The sequence below is a fragment of the Arachis ipaensis genome, chromosome B10 (assembly GCF_059453495.1).
Source record: "Arachis ipaensis isolate K30076 ecotype BB chromosome B10, ASM5945349v1, whole genome shotgun sequence".
In the NCBI taxonomy this organism is placed as follows: domain Eukaryota; kingdom Viridiplantae; phylum Streptophyta; class Magnoliopsida; order Fabales; family Fabaceae; genus Arachis; species Arachis ipaensis.
In genome coordinates, this window is record NC_142435.1 from 114889090 (window position 1) to 114909904 (window position 20815).

Sequence of the window (20815 nt, forward strand, 5' to 3'; positions counted from 1 at the left end):
ATCCTTTGGCAAATAGATTCAAATGCTTTTGCTTTTGAATATTCTCTCTAAACCCCACATATTTTGGAATCCTAGGTGAAAATTCAATTGATAAGCTATGAATTTAACAGACTTTTTTTTATCATGCCTTTTGAATCAATGCCCACCAACCCCAACTTAGCCGACTGTTGTCATTTGAGAACTAAAGGGTGCACATCAATTAGGAGGTTCAGTAAGTGAAGAAGCTTCAGGATAATTAAGATAGCACAATTTTGTCATTGTATATGTAGCCGACTCAATCTAATATGAAAAGATTGTCATTGTATATGCTTGTATGGTCTCATCACTGGAGTTAGTTTGATATTGCGACTCAGTGTCTTGAATGTCTGAGGTATTGTTTGTAAAGACGTAGGCAGGCAGTGGATGTTTATTTAGAACTGATTATGTGTATTTTGTTGAAATATTAATGTAAATTTATCACATGATAAAAGCAAGCCTTAATAAATATATTCAAACTTATAATTCATCAGTATTTTGATTCCTTCACTGTCTTATTTTTGGAGTGTGCCTATCTTTTATATTAGTATATGTTGAAGAATGACATCTTATTGCATTTTGTAGAATTTTATCTATTATTTGTAGTTTATATATTATTTGTTATGTAACCTGTTGCTTATTGTTCTTTGTTATTTATTCCTTTTGTAGGAAGAAAGACTAAGAAATTTGAGGCACCAGCTTGAAGTGCCCTTTGATGGTTCCAAAACAGAGCACCAAGTATGTGGTTAATGCAAGTTTTGTAATTTTCAAATCAATATTCTGAAATTCGCTACTATACCCTGCATTCTATCATATCCAATTTTTTCTCTTGTTCTGATCCAATCTTCACTTTTATGCTACTGCTCAAGTTTGCTTTGCATGGCTTACTTAATAAACAGTCTTAATGTTGTTGATCTGCAATGTGGTGACAATAACTACTTGACGTGCAAATTCATGTTAATAAGGAAATGTTTAGGGAGAAATAGAAATATTTTAAATTGAGTTGCCTTATTGGATTAACCAATAGGTTGCAAAGAAAATTACTATCCGCTTCTTTGTTGCATGTCTATATTAGTACATTGATACCTAGTGCACATTATTTTTAAAAGTGGATTTTTTTTAAAAATATCTGGTTTGAAAATTGGATTTTTAAAAACTAGTTTTAAACTTGGATTTTTGTTTAAAGAAACAGATTTTAAAACTGGATTTTCAAAAATTGGTTTTAAAACTGAATTTTTGGTTAAAAAATCTGGTTTTAAAACTGGATTTTATAAAAAAACCGGATTTTAGATTTGGATTTAAAAAAAAAAAACTGGATTTAAAAAAATCGGATTTAAAACCGGTTTTATATGTAAAACTGGATTTAAAACCGATTTTATACGTAAAACTGGATTTAAAACCGGTTTGTAAGTAAAACCGGATTTAAATTCTAAAATCGGTTTTTATTTTTTTAAACCGGTTTAGAACCAGTTTCTCTCTTCAATCCAGTTCTGGTTTGGAACCATAAAACTGGTTCTGAATACTTTTGTTCATGTATATTTGAATTAATTAATCAGGCGTGTGTCAATTTTTCATGGTTTAAAGTTCCTATAAGAACTATGCTTGATGTTTGCTCTGACGTCTACCATTTTTATCTTTAAAATATTTTACTTATAATTTTTGCTACCGTTCATGCTTCATCTCCAGTAAGGCATGGGGAAGCAAGGAGGAGGAACTAAAAACCCGGCTTGTCAGCCTCACAATCCTGTATCACTCAGGGAAGAAGCCACAGAAAAAATACATAAAAGCCAAGAGCCACCACCAGGTCATTAGTGGAGGTTGAGCACTTGGAAAAGATTGCAGTTTGGGCCTCTCATGAGGCTCAGATATCGTCTTTAGGAGCCTTCTATGGGCAGCGTTTGGCCACTGTTGCCGAGGTCAATGGAATAACGCCTGATTCTTCTTTGATAACTTGCTATAGGTTTTGATTCTATACCTTCCTTTTCCTTTTAAGAAAAGGTTTTGCTTAGGGATTTTGTTTTCCATCTGGGTTATTTGTCATATTGTCAGTGTTTCCATGCCTTTTTTTTAAGATTTTAGAACTTGACCATTTGATTAAATTTCAAGATTTGAGAGCCATCAAGTAAAACACAATAAGCCACGTTGTCACTGTGATGAACCAAGCTTCAAATTAACAATTCACTTTGTGAAACTGCCACTTGTTTGCAATAGTGTGTATTCCTTCTTCCAGTATTGATGTGTGCTATGTTAGTAGTTTTAAGATAAATTAATTTACACGTTGCTCTACTTACTATATATTTATTCACAAAAACTAAATGCTAATATCAGCATCTGTTATCGTATAAATTAAAGCACTTTGTCCTCATTTATCTATTTTGGCAGAATCAGAGACCATGGGGTCTCCAGTACCCCAAAAATGCTTAGACTTTGTTTTGGAATGATAACAATAACTGGGTTCTTTTCCCCCCCGAAAAGAAACATGTTACTCTTGTTTGTTGTGCTCACAAAATCTGGCAGACATATGCTTTGGGTTATTTATTTGTTTGAACCTTTAATGCATCGATTTCCTAGGTTACCAATATACAGTTTTCATGTAAAATATCATAACATCAAGTAATTTGACTGCTTTATAGATGTGAAACTGTTCTTCATCCTGGCATCAATTCAACTGTGAGAATTGAGAAGAATAGATCAAAGCACAGGGGCAAGCATAAACACAGTCAAAATAATGTAGTATACAAGTGCCATTTCTGTTTGCATCAGAATGTGAAGAGGGGGACTCCTAAGGGACATATGAAAGGACTATGTCCATCTAAAACCAAAATGTCATCGGTATCAATACCAGCAACAAAACCCATTACACATGAGTCTTCAAAATCGGGGAAAGGCATTATAGGTGAAGACAACACCAAAGAAGCAGATGCATCTGCTTCATCAGTTACAGATAAAGATGTCTCTGTTGTAGATAGTCCAGCCACCCCATCAAGTGTAAGTGCCACAACCTCAAAGAAAAGAAAGTCTAAGAAGACACTTGAAGCTTCAAGTGCGTCTGTTAAATCAGAAGCATCGAAAACTCAGGGCACAGCAAGCAAAAAATGGAAAAGATCATGGACTAGCTTAAAGAAACTTGTGCAGAGCAATGACTACGACAACAGTGATGATGCTAATTTGAAAATCCCATTCCTTTTATAAGTAGGGAAGTTATAAATTTTGTTATCAAGTTGGTTCTCTTGCTTGGAGGTCATTATTTCCTCTGCTAGAGTTGCACTTTCTAATTGTTTTCTATGGAGGAATTTTGTTTTCTATGGATATTAATAGATCTGCCAATAGATCTTTTTTATTTTCTTTTTTTTTTCTTCTCCGGCAGTGTACTTTGCCCGAGTGAGGAGCAATAGTTTGATAATAGCTATGATATTTTTGTATCTTGAAGGTGATTCTGAGTTCAAAATAGACGGGAAATTGGGGAATAAAATGGGATGGCTAGGTTGTTGTTTTAATGTTCACAATGGAGATGAATTTTATTTTTCTCTAAGTCCTTCCTCTCCATTTCTTTCTCCTAATTTGGTATAAGAGAGGTAATATATTAGTATAATACTCGTGGCCATAAATTCTAAGGTTTGGTGGTTGGTGCATTTGAGACGTGAAATATGGAGTAATAATTTTTTTTATTCCGTTCATTGTTAGAATTTGAAGGCAAAAATGGAGAGAAGATAAAGCCTCATGCTAAGTGGTAATGCCGTAATGGTAACCATATCAAATTTATCTTTGCTTTCCTTAGGTACATAGTAGCACCTTATATCAAATTCCAATTTGATAACATGCATAAGCAATTAAGCATCATTCTTTGACTTGAATTTTTTTACTACAAATTACAACTTGGCAAAGTGTATCAAAATTCATTTTGTATTCTCACATGGTGTATGTATCAAAATTGTGTTCTATTTCAATTTTCAAGTAATTAGCAAAATGGCAGTGAAAAAGAAGTCAAACCAATTTAAAAATTGTTAATCAATCATCAACACTTGCAAGAAGAAAGAAAAGAGTTCTAAAATTTTAAGTGATAAATCCATGAGAAATATATACATTAACCCAATAGAAGTATGGTTATGAATTGATCTGTGGTGTATAAGCTTAAGCATTTTGTAATCTGTAATAATATTTGTGAAAAATCATAGGCCATCTCGGCCTTTGCTGTAGAAAGTAAAAACATATATAAACTATCATTATTGATTTTATTTATTTTTGAATAAGTATAGGGAGCCAATAGTCTAAGCGTACAATGTGTACAATGGAGGATTAGGAAATATTAGAGATATGACCATTAGTGTTACATTGTCCTGTCAGGTTACGCTTTTGGGATGAGTGGTTTCATGATATGGTATTAGAGTTCTAGATCCGAAAGGTCAAGAGTTTGATCCTTGGTGAACCCCAAAATTAGTTTAAGCTTTTGGGATAAGTAGTTTTATGACATGAGATGTTTATTATCCTTAGTATCCGGATGGTTATTCTGGATAGTATGGGTGATGTTTATTTTATTAAAGTAATGCTACATGGCCAGCAAATATTGTCATTTTTGACCAGCACTTAAACAGCAATAATTTGCACCCATATTTACAGACGTTTTGCATACAAAAAATATATAATTTGCACCTATATTTACTAGAGTTTTGCACACATGAATTAATACATTTTATACCCATAAATCAATACAATTTGCACTAAAATTTTTCAAAACTTACACACATAAATTTTGTCATTGTATATGTAGCCGACTCAATCTAATATGAAAAGATTGTCATTATATATGCTTGTATGGTCTCATCACTGGAGTTAGTTTGATATTGCGACTCAGTGTCTTGAATGTCTGAGGTATTGTTTGTAAAGACGTAGGCAGGCAGTGGATGTTTATTTAGAACTGATTATGTGTATTTTGTTGAAATATTAATGTAAATTTATCACATGATAAAAGCAAGCCTCAATAAATATATTCAAACTTATAATTCATCAGTATTTTGATTCTTTCACTGTCTTATTTTTGGAGTGTGCCTATCTTTTATATTAGTATATGTTGAAGAATGACATCTTATTGCATTTTGTAGAATTTTATCTATTGTTTGTAGTTTATATATTATTTGTTATGTAACCTGTTGCTTATTGTTCTTTGTTATTTATTCCTTTTGTAGGAAGAAATACTAAGAAATTTGAGGCACCGGCTTGAAGTGCCCTTTGATGGTTCCAAAACAGAGCACCAAGTATGTGGTTAAGGCAAGTTTTGTAATTTTCAAATCAATATTCTGAAATTCGCTACTATACCCTACATTCTATCATATCCAATTTTTTCTCTTGGTCTGATCCAATCTTCACTTTTATGCTACTGCTCAAGTTTGCTTTGCATGGCTTACTTAATAAACAGTCTTAATGTTGTTGATCTGCAATGTGGTGACAATAACTACTTGACGTGCAAATTTATGTTAATAAGAAAATGTTTAGGGAGAAATAGAAATATTTTAAATTGAGTTGCCTTATTGGATTAACCAATAGGTTGCAAAGAAAATTACTATCCGTTTCTTTGTTGCATGTCTATATTAGTACATTGATACCTAGTGCACATTATTTGTAAAAGTGGATTTTTTTTAAAATATCTGGTTTGAAAATTGGATTTTTAAAAACTAGTTTTAAAATTGGATTTTTGTTTAAAGAAACTGATTTTAAAACTGGATTTTCAAAAATTGGTTTTAAAACTGAATTTTTGGTTAAAAAATCTGGTTTTAAAATTGGATTTTATAAAAAAAACCGGATTTTAGATTTGGATTTTAAAAAAAAAACTGGATTTAAAAAAATCGGATTTAAAACCGGTTTTATATGTAAAACTGGATTTAAAACCGGTTTTATACGTAAAACTGGATTTAAAACCGGTTTGTAAGTAAAATCGGATTTAAATTCTAAAACCGGTTTAAAACCGGTTTTTATTTTTTTAAACCGGTTTAGAACCGATTTCTCTCTTCAATCCAGTTCTGATTTGGTTTTATGAACCATAAAACTGGTTCTGAAATGGATCCAGTTTGGATTTATAAAAATCCAAACCATGTCCACCCCTAGTATGTTATGTGTTTGGAGTAGAGCGCGTTTTCACGGTGCGTTTTGCGTGTGAGAGAGAGAGAGAGAATGAAAGTGCCAGGTTGGTTCTATGAAGAATTGAACATGTCCTCTCATCTCCAAAATGTTCCTTCTATTTATAGCGTTTCTTTTTTCTTTTTCTTTTCTTTTATAAACTATTGTTTCCTGTTGTATTAATTGGAAAATCTCATCGTTGACTTAAGTATCCGTTTAGCCATCAATTTAATTTAATGGGTCATCACACCGCATTTATCTGTATTATTATTATTATATGCTCTTTTTTATAATATACATGTAATTTATCTCTAACGAGAAGAATAAAAATAGCATATACTTCTATTTATTTATCGTGGAATGTTAGGGCCAGCAATTTTTGTAACTTGTAGCCATCAAATAATTATAAATGATAATTTTAATAGTGTGAGATTTTATCTAACGGCTAAGAATTATTCACTTTTCTTTTGCTGATTACATACTGGTTAAAATTTAATAAAATTACTAATCTCTTAGACTTTTCCTTATTTATATTATATTTTTTTAATAAATATCAAAACTAGTTCTCAAAAAATTTTAGATCAACTACTTTGATTTACAATAAATTTTTATTCTCTAAAAATCTTCAAAAACTAATTTCATAAAATAGATTAGTCATTCTGTCATTTTGAACTAGAATAATTTATCTTAAAAAAAATTTTAAAATATAATTGTCATATAATATAACTTATTAAGAATTTATTTATCCAATACACATACTAAAAATTTGATTAAAATGGAGGACTAACTTTTTGTCTTACAAAAATAATTTTCGAAAACTTTTAGAAAATAAAAATTTGTTAGAGCTAAATGACTAAACAAAAATTTTTTAAAAATTAATTTAAGTGTTTATTCTATTTTTATTTAATAAAAAATCTTTTTGAAAAATAAAAGGAAACTTAACAGGACAGTTGAGGCAAATATATTATAAATTTATGTAATGAATGTGTTCTATTTGTTGTCAACTCCAAAAGTAAAATTAACATAATTCTTATATTTCTAAAAATTATAAAGGTAAAATTATTTGAGTCTTACGTTAATATTTGTCTTCAAGGTGCAAGATAAAAATTTAATTTTTGATACACGATTACATAGATTTAATTACGTAATGTCACATTAATAAAAATAATTATCTTTTATATTGATCACATGAATGATCATTAAAAAAATGGATGTAATTTTTTTTTTTACCAAAAATAGAAAGACTCGAACCCACTCTTAAATGAGTATGGGGAGATTATGTCATTTGAGTTATAACTCATTAGCAAAAAAAAAAACGGATATGATTGTACGATTGTTACACTGTCAATATATTAAAATTAAACTCTTTAAAAATAATATAAAATATTTTATTAAAAATTATTGAGAAGATTTTTTTATATTTTTAATATATTAATTAAATACATGAAAATAAAATTTTAAAAATTTTGTTATTATACTTTTAACATGTAGTCTTATAATACAAAATAGCTAAATACAAAATAGCTCCTTGTTTTCTACTAAAATTGTATAATTTCCCAAAAAAAAAAAAAAGTAGAGACGTGGAATCTGTAGCACACATACATATAAGAGTATATAATTAACTTGGGTGAGTTTCATCGGGAGTTCATATTTCCTCAAATTTTTATTGTGTTCTTATTCGTCTGGTTTGACCAAAGAATCCAGTCCACCTTTGACACATTCAAGGTTTGTTAGAAGAAGTCGTGCAGCAACTAAGCTTTGATGAATTGGAGTAGGATAGGGAGTGTGGTTGCACATTTTTCTTTAAATACATGTTAAGAATTTAAATTTTGGGTATAAAATACTTCAATCCATATATTTTATATAAATATATAAATTTTAATTAAAAAATAATTTTGATACATAATTAAAAAGATAAAACACTTAAATAAACTAAAATCATCTAAATATTATATAGATTATCCAAAATAAAAAACTTTACGTGAATATTTCCATGTATATTACTGTATAAATAAAATGAATCAAATTTAAATTATAAATTATAGTAATAAACTATCGTGTAGAATGATTTTAAAAAGAATGAGTCGATTTACTAAAAAATACATACGGTTTGAATTTATTCACAGTAAATTGATACGAGGCCTATGATTTAGTACATGATTTTGTCCTGTAGTAATTCAAATTAGATGAATTTAAATTGCACCATGCTAAATCGATATAGGCTGTATCAATTTATATAAATATACATGCTTCGGTATAAATCGATTGAAGCTTATTTGATTTACACAAAAACCCCTATATTAACTAACAAATTTTGTAGTACTCTGTTTCTATTCTAAACGTGTGTTTATATTTGATTTTTTTATTTCTTGTTGGTTCTAATAGTTCTCTCCATAACAATGTTCAGATTTATTTTAAGCCATTTTAAATATTTTAATTTTTTTATATTGTTAGTACTCTTTTTTATATTTTGATTTTTGATTTTTGATTTTTTATTGAATTTTTTATTATAATTTTGTTATAATATAAATTGTTGACCCTTTTAGACAAAATAAATAAAAAATTGATCATATATAACAATAATAAAAATAAAATTATTAAAAATATTTAAAAAGAATACTAAAATATGTTATTTTATATGTTATTTTTAACTTAATAAATAAATATTAATTTTTATTGTAAAAAAGAGTATTTAAAAGTTATCAATTTTTATATGTTATTTTTAAGTTAATAAATAAATATTAATTTTCTTATAATAGTAAAAAGTTATAACATACTAAAATAAAATACAAAAAAAATATTATATAATATAAAAAATATACTAAAAAAAATAAAAAAAATAAAATATATTTAACAAGATAATATTATAATTTAATATCATATTTTTTTAATAATTATTTATTTAAAAATAATTTTAACTAATATTATCCAGACAATATTTATTTTATTAAAAATAATTTTAGTATAGAATTGCCAAAAATAAATTAATTTGAACTCCTATTTATATATGTTTGCACCATAATAAACCGAATTAATAATATTTATTTTATTATTTTTAAGTACTCTCAATAATCTTATTTTTATTATTGTTATGTATGGTCATTTTTTTCTTTACTTTGTGTAGCAAGATCAACAATTCATATTATAACAAAATTATAATAAAAAATTTAATAAAAAATAAAAAATTAAAATATGAAAGAGAGTTCTAACAATCATAAGAAAAATTAAAATATTTGAAGTGACTTGAAATAAATCTAAACATTCTTATAGAATAAGATCTAGAAAAATTAAATATAAAGCACGTTAGTGAATGCAAAAGCTACAACTTCTTATTTCAGGTAAACGCGCGTTTATAATGAAAATAAAGTACTAAAATTTTTATAAATTAATACAGGAGTTTGTGTGTAAATCAAATGAGGTTTTATTGATCTACATTGAAGCATGTATATTTATAAAAATGGATACGGTCTGTGTCGATTTATCATAGTGTACGTTATTCGAATTCATCTAATTCGAATTACTGAGTTAAAACTATGTATTAAATCGATATGCCTTGTATCGATTTACTATGGGTGAATTTAAATCGTGTGCACTCTTTAAAAAATCGACTCACCTTTTTTGAATCACCTTGTACTATAGTAAATCAAATTGGAGTGATTCGATTTACTACTATATTTTACCATTTGAAGTTGGCTCATTCTATTTATATAGTGACATGCATAGGGACATTCACGTAAAGTTTTTGGTTTTTGGTAATCTATATAATATTTATGGGGAATGCTAGGTAGACAATGACCATATTGAACAATATGAATAACGGGCCCTAAAAATTAGTCCAATTAAACTACTAACACAGTATACCCGTATACACCCCCTTTCCCAAATCCTAATTTTAAGGAAAAGTATGGGTGAACAATAATACTAGTGAACAATATAAACAATAGAGTTATAAAAGTAAATTAATGATTAGTTTAATTAATGATTTAATTAATTTAATTATAATAATAACTATTTTTCAAATTTTAAAAAATCATATTTTTGAATACAGAACAGTTACGTTTCCTATCCTCTCAAAATGCACTATTTAGTCCCTGACTTTCCAATTGCACTATTTATGTCCTCGAGATTGGAAAAAATGCACCTAGTTGGTCCCTTCCCCCTTTTCCGTCCAAACTCCTTCCCGGCAGCAGTGATGTGGCAATTTTTTGCCATGCTGGACATCCCAACAATTACATGATGTGACTATCGAAAGTTTGTAACCCAATATGATCCCTGAGCCCCTTTTTAACCCTAACTGCTGATGGAGTAGTGTACCACTTTCTTCTTCTTCCTAACTGTTGATGGAGTAGCGTGGTTGGACGTGCAAATGAGGGAGACGGGAGTTCTATTCTATTCAATCAATACTTTCACCACTTGAAGAATATATCTCAACTGGGAATTTGAAATTGATGTCATCCAACATACTCTCCGCGGCCTCATTAGTTTTCTGGTAACCATAATATCCATCTTCCCGGGTCAACAAGTAGCAGACCAAACAAAATTTAGTTAATAATCCAAGGTTTAACCCCTTTTAAAGTAACGTTAGTTTACATAAGCAAATAACATAAGGAAATGGTGAGCCATCAATAACATGATCAATTCTTCTAGTAGCACACTACTAACTCAAAATAAGTTGAAAACTGTGAACTTAACTTATTGAAAAACTACCACATAAAAAGACAACTCTACTCATTTCAGCACAAAAAAACACAAAAGACAGCACAACAAATAGCCACAGAACTTACATGGGGAAATGGTGGTTAAGCTTCCAAAAAACAGCATACTTCTACTGTGTACCAGCACAAAACCCTTCAACAACTGATGAGTCATAGAAGTGGCTTCCATCTGTTCTATATTCTCTTTTTGCTAACACTTTTAAGGAAAAATGTACAAAAATCACCGTCCAAATAACAAGTTCAATGTTCAAAGCACACAGACAGATATAAACACAAAACACCTAGCTTCCTCTGTATGAACCTCTCCCGGCTTGTTTAATCCTTAGACCAGCTCTTTTCTTGATTGGTGGTCCTATTGTACCAATTAGCAAGAAAACAACCATAGTTTGTTTCCTCCAACACAAAACTATGAGAAAGTAAACGTATAGAGCCGTACTGTCACAATCAACAATCACTATAAGGGGATCAAGAGTGCACTCTTCTGTGTCATTTTCACAAACATGTTATGTGCATCCAATTTTTCTTTAGAAGAAGAATGAGCCAAAACTGGGATTCAAACAAGAAGAACCAACACCTGCATAACCAAAGACCAAGAAAAAGTTGGTGAAGTCAACTCATGACCTATAAGGCTATAACTAGTCAACTACAGAAACAATTACCCCCCCAAAAGAATCAAAACTCATTTTTATTTTATTTTTTTCCTGCTTCAATTTTCTCAGCATCCAAACAAACACATTTAACAACAACCAAACAAACAAGATTCTTAACACTTACCTCTACTATGACTATGAAACCAAATCATTTTCACCATGCACAAATTCATTACACTCCATGGCTATCAAAAGCTCTGGCACTCGTGAGGCTCTGCTACGACTTGGCGTCCTTGTCGTCGATCGAATAGAACTCCCATCTCCCTCATTTGCACGTCCAACCATCGTTCCACCCAGCATAGCAATGACGAAGCAAACGAACAGGGAAGAAATACCCTACTCCATCAGTAGTTAGGGTTAAAAAGGGGCTCAGGGACCACATTGGGTTACAAACTTTCGATAGCCACGTCATGTAACCATTATGATGTCCAGCATGGCAAAAAGTTGCCACATCACTGCCGCCGGGAAGGAGTTTGGACGGAAAAGGGGGAAGGGACCAAATAGGTGCATTTTTTCCAATCTCGAGGACATAAATAGTACAATTGGGAAGTCAGGGACCAAATCCGTGCATTTTGTAAATCTCAAGGACTACTATGAGGTTTATCTCATCGATTTACTATGGGTGAATTCAAATAGTATGCACTCTTTAAAAAATTGACTCACCTTTTTTGAATCACCCTATACCATAGTAAATCGAATTGGAGTGATTCGATTTACTACTATATTTTACCATTTGAAGTTGGCTCATTCTATTTATATAGTGACATGCATGGGGACATTCACGTAAAGTTTTTGGTTTTGGGTAATCTATATAATATTTATGGGAAATGCTAGGTAGACAATGACCATATTGAACAATATGAATAACAGGCCCTAAAAATTAGCCCAATTAAACTACTAACACAGTATACTAGTATACACCCCCTCTTCCAAATCCTAATTTTAAGGAAAAGTATGGGTGAACAATAATACTAGTGAACAATATGAACAATGGGGTCATAAAAGTAAATTAATGATTAGGTTAATTAATGATTTAATTAATTTAATTATAATAATAACCATTTTTCAAATTTTAAAAAATCAGATTTTTGAATACGGAACAGTTACGTTTCCTATCCTCTCACACCATATCTCTTCCCTCTCTCGATGGACTTTCCCAACAACGAAGCCAGCATTCCCCCTCCCCACCCACGACCGACACTTTCTCCCTCTGTGTCAACGTCCGGCCAGCCCCCCCAAGCGGAGAAAATTTTTTTCCCCACACCCCACAACCTGCGCCCCGTGCAGCCCGCCGTAGGTGACCGGGATCACACACTGTGTAGCCCCCTACAGCCCATGGCCTCCACCATTGCAGCCTCGTCATCACCGACTAATCCGGTGTAATACACGGGAGAGTTGTGACGATCGGATTTCCTACCGGTAAAGAGTTTTATGAAAGATAATCATGTTGTAAGTATAGCTTCTAAACCAACAAAGAATCCTTTTATACAAAAACTTTGGTTGTCCAAAGTAACAAAACCCAGTAAAATTTATAACCGAAGTATTGAAACCTCGGGTCGTCTTCTCAAAGAATTGCGGGGAGGTATGATTTATTATTGGTTATGGAAAAAGGTATATTTTTGGGTTTTTGAAATAGAGAACATGTAATTTAAATGGCAAGAAAAATAAATTAATAATTAGAAAAACTCTTGGCAAGGTAAGAGAACGGAAAATCCCATCCTAGTTATCCTTATCAGGTGTGATGAGAATTATTTATTGCTCCCACTTAGTTAACCCTTACTAAATAAAGAAAAGTCAAGTGGACTAATTAACTTGATTCCTCAAGTCCTAGTCAACTCCTATGGAAAGACTAGCTTTAGAGGGATCCAAATTAATCAGTAATTCGCAATTTTCAATCAACTGCTGAGTTTGACAACTCAAGTGTCACCAATTACTCAACCAGAGCAAAGGGAGAAAAATCTAAATTATTTATATCATAAATAGAAGAAAACAATCATAAATCTGAAATACCTCAAATTGCATTTAAACATAAATTCAAATCTAACATGGGAAGATTCATAAGCCAATTTGGCAACATAAGTAATTAACAAGTAAAAGCATTAGAGTAAATAAAAGTAGAAGAGAAACTAAAATAAAGGAACATTGAACCTGGAATTGAGGAGAAACAATCCTAAAGCTAAGAGAAATCCTAAATCCTAAAACCTAAGAGAGAGGAGAGAGCCTCTCTCTCTAGAAAAATACATCTAAAACCTAAAATTGTGAATTATGAATGTTGTTTCAATTATGTCTTGAGTCTCTGCATGTTCCCTGGCTTTATTCTGTGTTTCTGGGCCGAAAACTGGGTCAAAACGCGGCCCAAAATTGCCCCAAGCATTTTCTGTTAATTCTGCAGATCGCGCAGGTCACGCGTACGCGTCGTCCACGCGTACGCGTCATTCAGTGATTTTCCTTGTCACGCGTACGTGTCGTCCACGCGTTCGCGTTATTTGTGCAGACTCCAATCCACGCATACGCGTCAGGCACGCGCACGCGTCGCTGCAATTTTCTCCATTCCGCGCGCTCGCGTGAGCCATGCGCGCGCGTTGGTATTCGCTGGTCATCTCCTTAGTTTCTTGTGTTCCTTCCATTTTTGCAAGCTTCCTCTCCATTTTCTAAGCCATTTCTGCCCTATAAAACCTGAAACACTTAACACACAGATCACAGCATCGAATGGTATAAAGGAGAATTAAAATATACTAATTAAAGTTCTTTAGGAAGCAAGTTTTCAACCGTAAAACAATTCTAGGAAGAAAAATGTAAAATTATGCAATTAGTATGAATAAGTGGGTGAAGACTTGATAAAACCACTCAATAAAACACAAGATAAACCATAAAATAGTGGTTTATCAACCTCCCCACACTTAAACATTAACATGTCCTCATGCTTAGCTTAAGGAAACAAAATAAATGAGTAGGAAAAAGTAAGACTCATGCAATGCAATGCAACCTATGTATATGAATGTAACTAAATGCAAAATACTTTTACCTACTTGGTGAAATGTAAATAAATCTTTCAAGAACAAATATGAACTGGATTTCACTAATTCAAATCATAAAACTGAAGTACAAATAGACTTGCAAGAAGAAGATAGCTCATGAAAGCAGGGAACATAGAATCGAGCGTCGAACCCTCACCAGAAGTGTATACACTCTAATCGCTCAGGTGTTTGAGGTTCGATTCTCTCAATTCTCTACTAATCTTGCTTTCTAATGCTTGCTCTTCTTCTACCAATCAACAAAAGTTTAATGCACAAATACACAAATCAAAAAGTCTTTTAAGGGTTGTAATGGGGTTAGGGTCAAGGTAGGATTGTATTTGGCCAAGTGGACTAAAATCTGAATCCTTAATTAACTTAAACTTTCCACCTAACTTTAGACAATCCATGTAATCATAATACAAAACCTAACTATCCATTAACCATATTTTCCACATATTCATGCATCCTGATTCGAGTACAGTACATATGCATTGCTATCACCATTTACTTTGGGGCATTTTGTCCCCTTTTATTATTTGCTCTTTTTATTTTCTTTTTCTCTTTTATTTTTCTTTTCCTTTTCTTTTTTTATATATATCTATATTTTTTTTCTTTTGCTTTTCTCAATGCATATGATTAAATTATTGAATGCATGAACATGTCCTAAATATTTCTTTCACATTTTTAGAAAATTCTAACATACTCAATTTCCAAAACCAAACGTTTCCAAACCCATTTCCCCACACTTAATTCATAAGCACTCTCAAGTCTAAGCTAACCAAGGATTCAAATTAAGGACATTATTGTTTTTTGCTTAGAGTTAATGATGTGCTAAAGTAAAGAACAAAGGGGTATAATAGGCTCAACATTGGTTTGCAAAGGATAATGAAAGGGTAAGGCCATATGGGTATGTAAGCTTAGTGAAATAAAGGCTAAGTGCATGCATACATTAAATAATGGAAATATAGAATCAAGCAAGACAAAGATCACAATTTTAGAGAGAACAACACACACCAAAAATAAAATATTGGTTGATAAAATGCAACCAATCAAATAGGCTCAAAATCTTACTGGGTTTTGTGTGTTCGAGCTCTAAACCATGTTCCAGTATAATATTTCTTCAAACAAGTTCAATAAAAATTTTAATTCAAATTAGTGAAATGTTATAAAAAGTTTCTTGAAAAAGAAAATATTACTTTAACCAAGTGGTGGTAAAATATGCACAAAATCAAACAACTATGCAATCAAACATGCAAATACAACAATGAACAAACAAAGAAAATAAAACATTGGTGTTGAGAAGGAAATAACTAACCCATGGAAGTCGGTATCGATCTCCCCACACTTAAAGATTGCACCATCCTCGGTGCATGCTGAGATGTGTGATAAACCACTATTTTATGGTTTATCTTGTGCTCAATTGAGTGGTTTCTATCTACTCTTTACCCACTTATTCATACTATTTGCATGGTTTTACATTTGCCTTCCTAATTATGTGCTTTGATTGAAAACATACTTCTTTGATCTTATATTTGCTTATTATTAATCCTCTCTTATTACCATTAGATGCCTTGATATGTCTGTTAAGTGTTTTCAGATATTATAAGGCAGGAATGGCTTGGAGGATGGGAAGAAAGCATGCAAAAGCGGAAGGAATGCAAGAAGTTGGAGAAATTGCTAAGCTATCCAGCCTGACCTCTCTGCACTCAAATGGCTATAACTTTAGCTACAGAGGTCCAAACGACGCGGTTCAAGTTGCGTTGGAAAGCTAACGTCCGGAGCTTTGATTTGATATATAATATGCTATAGTTCCCCTGACGCTAGGCGACGCGATCACGTGATCCATGCGGCCGCGTCGCAGTGACGGAAATCCAGCGTGGCAAAATTCGAAACCAGCGAATTCTGGACTGTTTCTGACCCAGTTTGCGGCCCAGAAAACACAGATTAGAGGCTATAAAGAGGGGAACTACATCCATTCAGAGGGAGGCTCTCATATTTACAATTTTAGGAGTAGATGTAGTTTTTAGAGAGAGAGGTTCTCTCCTCTCTCTTAGGATTAGGATTTAGGATTTCTCTTAGTTTTAGGAGTGACTCTCAATCCCAGGTTCTTTATTTTTATTTATTTTTCCAATTGGCTTATGAACTTTCCATGTTAGATTTTACTACTTTGAATGTATTTTATTTGAGGTATTTTCAGATTTAAGATTGCTTTGCTTTATTTATATTGATGCTCTGTTTAAAATTGCTTTCAAATTAATTTAGATATTTTTCTCCCTTTTGGCTTTGGTCAAGTGATTGGTAATACTTGAGTTATCAAACTCAGCAAGTGATTGAAATTGGCAGATTTTGCTTGAGCTAGGATTTCTCTAACACTAGTCTCTCCACAGGAGTTGACTAGGACTTGAGAATCAAGCTGATCATTCCACTTAACCTTCCTTTGTTTAATAAAGGATGACCAAGTGGGATTAAAACCCAATCTTCTTCACACCTGATAAGGATAACTAAGATAGGAATTCCAATTCTTATACCTTGCCAAGAGATTTTATTATTATTATTTTATTTTACTTGTCATATAACATATTCCCACCTTACTTCCAAAACCCTAATTTACAAACTCATAACCAATAATAAGAACATACCTCCCTGCAATTCCTTGAGAAGACGACCCGATGTTTGAATACTCGGTTATCAATTTCAAAGGGGTTTGTTACTTGTGACAACCAAAACGTTTGCACGAAGGGATTTTTGTTGGTTTAGAGACTATATCTACAACGCGACTGTTTTTATGACATTCTTTACTGGAAAAAATCCTAACGTCAATGTGCAAATGGATGGGTGGTTATAACTGATGCTTTTCTCCAAAGATTGTGCAGATGGACTTGTTTGTCTCCCCATGTAAAAGTTTTCTGTTTCCCTTCCTCGGTGGCCATCCTGAAAGAAGAGGAAAAAGAAGAAAAGTAACCCAGGAATAAAGAGAAGAAAATAAATAAAGTAATGGTGGGTTAATGCCAAATAATGAGGGTCCCAATTACATGGTAGCTACAACATGCAAGTGAGAAAATAATAGAGGCACATGGCATATCAATAGTACAAAAATTGCAACACAGGGGAAGAATGTGGGTAATGAAAGACAGTATAAGTTCAAATCAATGCAAAAGGAATACAAGTGTCATAAAAGAGTAGCATTGACCTATAAATAATATTACCCAACAATGGAAACAAGTCACAAAGCACCAAAATAATACCAGAAAAGATATAGCAATTGAAAAAGAAAATTTAACACCAATGGAAAAATAATAAATTTAGAAAAGAAAATAAAAATATGCACAAAATTAAAATGCAATGAATGAAAGTATGCAAATAAATTAAGTAAAATAGAATGAAAGTGAAGAAGGATGAGAGGTTAAAGAGATGAAGAAGTAGAAAGTAAGAAAGAAGAAAGAAAGAATAAGAAAAGATAGAAGAAAGAAGAAAGAATGATAATAGAAAGATAAGTAGGATTGGAGAAGAAAAGATAGGAATTCTGGCGCTGATCTGGATAAACTGTGTGTCGTATGCGACGCGGACGCGTGGGGCACGCGTTCGCGTGATTGGCGTTATTTTCAGATGATGCGGATGTGTCAGGGACGCAGACGCGTCACCTGATTTGTGCTATTGGCGCGAGTGCATCCTCGCGCATGCACAACTTTCTATTTCGTACGCATATTGCCAAAATTTAGGGTGACGCGTGCGCGTGGGTGACACGCACGCGTGAATTGCTTCTATTTGAAAAATGATGCAGACGTGTGGGGCATGCGTTCACGTGATAGGGCTTGTGCTTCCAGCATCATTCCAGCCCCACTCCATCATGACTCTCTGCCATACACCTTTTTACGTCGATTTTGCAGGGTCACGTGTGCACATGGTCGACGCGCACGCGTCGGAGGCATTTTTTCAAATGACGCGGACGCGTAGGGCACGCGTTCGCGTGGGCATGCTTGTGCCTAAGGCACGCCTCCAGCCACGCTCCCGCGTGACTCTCTGCTTCTTTTCTTCCTTGCTTCGAATGCACCTATGACGCAGACGCGTCAGCGACGCTTGCGCGTCCCGTGTGAATTTTTTTTATGCGGTATGCAGAATGCAAAATGCAGAATACAGATGTCTATGCAGAAATTATGAATGAACACGAATGAAAAAAATAAAATAAAATAAAACTAAGAACAAAAAGGAAAGAATATACCATGGTGGGTTGTCTCCCACCTAGAACTTTTGGTTTAAGTCCTTAAGTTGAACATTTGGTGAGCTCCCTGTTATGGTAGCTTGTGCTTGAACTCATCCAGGAATCTCCACCAATGTTTGTAATTCCAATGGCCTCCGGGATCCTAAACTAGTTGCTTAAAGCCTTCAAGCAAGTTAAAGCAAGTGACAAGGCCCCAAGAGTGTTGATTGTTGGAATGAATTTCGGGGTCCCAAACCTTGCTTTTGCACCCGTCTTCTTGTTGACCATCATTTTTCCACTTGGGTGGTGAACAGTCAGAATTCTTACCGAGACATCCAAACAATTTTCTAGACCCATTCAATTGAGAATTATACCAACCCTTATACTTTAATTTGGAGCATGCAACCATATTGAACATTGCATGACAATTCTTACCACTAACCATCTCCCTCTTACTCTTATAGCCACAAAGAGCTCTAAGTTGCCCATCCGTCTCAAGCAAAGCATATTCAAGTGGGCTAATTAAGCTTAGAGATGAGAGATTTACCCACTTGAATGAAGGGATGGATGGTGATGGCTTTGGGGGAGAGGTCTCCAACAACCTTGGCAAGGTGATCTCCAGCTCCCTTCCCTTGGGCTCTTCTTTGACAACTTCCACCTCTTTACAAGCTTCTTCAATATCAACCTCTTCCTCTTGGTAGCTTTCTTCCAATTCGATCTCTTCTTCATTGTTCACCAAGGGCATGAGAGGTTGTACTTCTTCTTCTTTAATCTCCATGTCAAGTCCAATGGGAGAGGATTCAAATGTAGATAAGAATTCATTAATGATTGAATCTATCTTTTTATCATCCCCTTCAAAGTCTTCAACCATGATATGCCTTGGAGGTTGTACACCCTCCTCAACATCAAATTCAAACTCCTTAGAAGGGGGCTCTATGACTGGGCTTTCCCATGGACATTCCACATCTCCTAAGTCTTCGACCACTTCTTCCTCTTTAACGATTACGGCTTCCTCCAATTGTTCCAATACAAAGTCATGCTGCTCACTGTCCACCGGAGTTTCTAGTGTCTCCTTCATGCTACGTTCTTCATTAGATTCTCCACATGAAGCCATGGGGGTTCCTTGAGTGTCCGAACGTCGGGAAGCTAATTGATTTATCGCTTGTTCCAGTTGATGAAGGGTTGCATGAAATTGATCTACTATTTCCTTGAGGCGAGCCTGTGATTCTTGGGTTGATGGATATGGACATGGTGAATATTGAGGTGGTGGTTCTTGGGAGTAATTGGATTGGAATTGGGGTGGATAAAGGTTAGGGGCATATGGAGGTGAATGGTTGTGATTGGCTTGTGAGTATAGTGGTTCGAAGCTATGTTGAGGAGGTGTTTTATAGGCGTATGATGGGGCTTGTTGGTAACCACAAGGGGGTCCACCATATCTATCATCTTGGTACGCACCTCGGAATGGCTCTTGACCATAGTAATTTGGTGGAGGTGGTTTGTCACGAAGGGGTCCACCATAACTATTGTCTGGGTATGCATCGTAGAATGGTCGTTGTCCCTGGTACCTTGGAAAGTGTTGTTGCCGAAAGGATTGATCAGATCCTCGTGGCTCCTTCCATCTGTGATTGTTTTGACCTTGATGCATGTTCCTGTTATAGCTTCCATTCCTTTCAACAACATTAGAACCAAACTCAAAGCGACGGGGGTGAGAACTCATAGTAACTAATAAAAATTAAAAACAAAAATAAAAACAAATAAACAAGCAAAATAAATATATTTACAATAACTAATAATAAGGCACACGTTTGTAATTTCCCAGCAACGGCGCCATTTTGACAATCGGATTTCCTGCCGGTAAAGAGTTTTATGAAAGATAATCACGTTGTAAGTATAGCTTCCAAACCAACAAAGAATCCTTTCGTACAAAAACTTTGGTTGTCACAAGTAACAAAACCCAATAAAATTTATAACTGAAGTATTGAAATATCGGGTCGTCTTCTCAAGGAATTGCAGGGAGGTATGATTTATTATTGGTTATGGAAAAAGGTATATTTTTGGTTTTTGAAATAGAGAACAAGTAATTTAAATGGCAAGAAAAATAAATTAATA

General features: G+C 33.2%; 1 pseudogene; it reads left to right on the top strand.

The window, feature by feature from the left end:
* The first annotated feature begins 1707 nt into the window (after positions 1-1707).
* LOC107624454 (uncharacterized) lies at positions 1708-3313 on the top strand (annotated as a pseudogene).
* The last annotated feature ends 17502 nt before the right edge of the window (positions 3314-20815 follow it).